The sequence below is a fragment of the Sinocyclocheilus anshuiensis genome, unplaced genomic scaffold (genome assembly GCF_001515605.1).
Source record: "Sinocyclocheilus anshuiensis isolate Anshui unplaced genomic scaffold, SAMN03320099.WGS_v1.1 scaffold961, whole genome shotgun sequence".
NCBI classification, from domain to species: domain Eukaryota; kingdom Metazoa; phylum Chordata; class Actinopteri; order Cypriniformes; family Cyprinidae; genus Sinocyclocheilus; species Sinocyclocheilus anshuiensis.
Window position 1 is genome coordinate 24,571 of NW_015557049.1, and position 3,709 is coordinate 28,279.

The following is a 3,709-nucleotide window of genomic DNA, read 5'->3' on the forward strand; positions in this document are numbered from 1 at the left end:
AAATAGTAATATATTCTGACAGTTTAACGTTAAATTAAACTTTTATTTTGACGGGTTGCCGTGAAGAACTTGCAGCTGCTGTGTATGTGATATGATGGTAGTTTTCTTAAATGAAATGGTAAAATGCTAATGAAGTGACTCTCCGAGCAGCTGGAGATGACATTCGTGTTCATATCATCATATAGTGAGACGGCAGAAGCTGAAAACACCGCGAGCGTCATCTGCGCTTTAGTATGTGTGTAATAAACAAAGTGCGCCGCGCCATCCGCCATTCATTCATTCATTGCGGAAATCATGGCGCCTTGCGTGATATCAAATGCTTCCGCATATTTATAGTATTACTAGAGCATTTCACCTGAGCATTGCGAATCATGCGTATGGCCATGATAAGCGCTGAATGAATGACAGGATTTCTGTTGTAACATCGCGCAAGGTAAATAAGAGTGACATCTAGTGGAGAAGACTAATGATAAGATTCACGTTAATCAGATCTTTTAAATGTGCTGAAATAAATCCCGGGAAAGATCGATTTGCGGCTTTTGAGAATCGAGAATGTCATTTAAAAAAACGATTAATCGAAAAATCGATTAATTTTTTTTGCCCAGCCCTAATTACTAATAATATAAAAGCAATCATTATAATACTTTTTGTATACATTTTAATTATTTTGTTTAACCGTTCTATCTGATTATTAGACAGACTTCTATCCGTATTAGACAGAACTGTTAACGACGACAGCGAACAAGAGGGAGAATGTGAGCACTGTGTGCTCAGGCGCTGCCGCTCTCAGCGCCGTCAAAATAAAAGTCCCGCCTCGAACACATCGGCCAAACAGGAAAACTTATAGGCCGATGCCGATATAAAAAAAAAAAAAAAAAGCCAAATATCGGCCAATATATCGGCCATGGCGATATACCGGTCGACCACTATTTTTGATTGGGCAAAACATAAAACCTAGTAAACCGATACTTGAGGGAAAGGTTTTGGCTAACCTGTTGCATGTGTAAAAGCGTCATGTCTCAAAACATGAGTGGTTCTTCCCTCAACCTTGTGTAGACTTGCCCAACTGGTGTTGAATGACACAAGCAAATGCAGTTCTGTTTTGATAACCAGTGTCAAGAAAAATTGTGCACACCTACTTGAATTGTAAAACAACAGCATATCCTTACTAACATGTCAAGATTAAACCAATGGCTATGAAGTATCTGATGGTAAGTCACGTGAGTAAACTCATCCCATCTTTAGAGCAGTAGGTTATCTGAAAATGTGGTTAACTACTAGACCGGATGCAAGTAAAGACAATAGTTAGGAAACAAAACAGGTTTCTGCGTTGATTCAAAACTTAATCTTTTGCTTCAGAAATTGTAGTCTATTATGAATTGATTTGCTTTTTAAAATGGGGTCATATGATGTGATTTCAAGGGGTTCCTTTCTCTTTGGAGTGTTACAAGCTGTTCGTGAATAGATAAGGTCCCTAAAGTTTCAAAGACTAAAGTCTCAAACCCAAAGAGATATTCTTTATAAAAGTTAAGACTCGTCCACACCCTCCTAAAACGCCTCGTTTAAACACGCCCCCACATGTCTACATCACGATGTGGGAAGATTTGCTAAAAAGACCGTATAAGTCATTATAATCAGTAATTATGTCCCCATTGAATGCAACAAATGCCTCGTTTGTAATGGGTTTTATTGTTTTTGTCTCGTTGCGCCGGGACACGGCTTCACAGTATGGTAAGGGGCGTAACATTTCCATCACACGCTTGAGGTATTCGGCCAATCACAACGCACTAGATAGCTGGCCAATCACAGCACACCTCACTTTTTCAAACCGATGAGCTTTGTAAAAATCGACGCGTTTCAGAAAGGCGGGGCATAGAGGAGAAACAATAATGTACAGTATGTGGAAAATAATGTGTTTCTTGAACCTTAAACCGCATAATCCCATTTCATTACACCAAATACACAAAATAATGTTTTTTTTAGCAACATCATATGACCCCTTTAAGGATGTCTGAGTGGAGTATAAAATCTTTAATTAAAGGTCATATGATGCAATTTCATTTTTTCCTTTCTCTTTGGAGTGTTACAAGCTCTTGGTGCATAAAGAAGATCTGTAAAATAATGTGTTTTTTGTACTTTAAACCGCATAAACACATTTCATTACACCAAATACACAAAATAATGTTCTTTTTAGCAGCATCATATGACCCCTTTAAAGGGATCGTTCACCCAAAAAATGTTAATTCTGTCATCATGACATTTACTCACCCTCAAGTTGTTTGAGTTCCTTTCCACTGCTCAACATAAAATAATTTATTTTGAAGAATGTGTTTAACCAAACAGTTGCTGGTCCCCATTGACTTCCACATAATAATAAAAAAAATGCAATTAACTATTAACTATTGGGACCATTAACTATTTGATTACATTCTTCAAAATATCTTATTTTGTGTTCAGCAGAAAAAAGAAATGGGCATGTGATCACAGAATTTTGATTTTTGGGTTAACTATCCCTTTAAGGTAATTGTATGTCATGGTAACAATATTGTATGTCGTATTATATTTATCTTGCTGGAAAATGAATGAAATAAAATTATTGGTTAAATAGCTATGAGGTAATGTCTATATATGGATGATCTAGTGATTTAAATATGTAATTTCACTTGTTTCTTTTTAAGTTTTTGTTTAGAACTGTATAGATGCAAACCAAAAGATCTAAATATTCATAACAAAAATGTCTGGTATTAAAGTTAAAGCAAAATCTGTACTGTTCCATAGACATTTCTTTGTGTGTGTGTAGATAGAGGGCGCTGCAGTTCAGAGGGACTGAAGTGTGAAGGGCAGCAGTGGCGTTACATTTTTCATCTAATTTCCGAACTTCCATCTGGCATCTTCCATTTTAACACCTGTTAGCACGTCGGTTTTTTTCATTTTGAAGCATGCATTATCTTTTGGGAGCTGGTGCGGGCAGGGAATGAGTGTGGCGAGTGAGATCATCTGTTGTGTTTGGATCCGCCGTCCCCTGTGATTCCCACAGAATACTCCCATTATCGCTAAAGAAAGCCGTCACCATTTCAATGTTGCTTTAATTTCCTTTCAAGGTAAGTGCTGTAATATTAGACCTTGAACAGCAGCTGCTTTTTTAAAATATGCAACATTCCTGCTGCTTGCTGAGTTGCTGCAGATGTTGATGTCACGCACACAGAGATGTGGTGGTTTCTGTGTGTATTCAGTTGATATTAGGTAGGACTTCACATGCTGATGAATAGATGCTAAGACTCTGGAGTGTCCTGTGTGAGTGAATCAGTGCATTTGCATAAATATACATATGGGTGTCAAAGTTAGACAGATAAGAAACTCTTGGTCTCCACTGGTCTTGAACGAACACTCAGTCCGTTTACTCATTTGAATCCATTAATATTTGGGGTTTTAAGTTCCTAACCCAAAATATGAAAAATAAGATTTATGCTTGCCCTAGAAAACATTTATGTTGAACATAATGAGAAAAGACTGAACAATTAAATAATACAAAGACAAAAGATAAAGCTAGTTATTTTAAAGGGATAGTTAACAGAAAAATAAATATTTTGTCATTTTCTCATCCTTATGTTGTTCCAAACCTGTGTGAGTTTCTTTTTCTGTTGAACACAAAAGAAGATATTTTGAAGAATGTTATTAACCAAAGAGTTGCAGGTAGCCATGGTATTTG

At 36.7% G+C, this 3,709-nt stretch overlaps 1 protein-coding gene across 6 annotated transcripts in view; it reads left to right on the plus strand.

Annotated features, from left to right (window-relative positions):
• LOC107676388 (AN1-type zinc finger protein 3-like) overlaps positions 1-3,709 on the plus strand; it is a 28,354-nt gene that overhangs the window by 5,580 nt on the left and 19,065 nt on the right. The gene's annotated exons all lie outside the window — the stretch shown is intronic.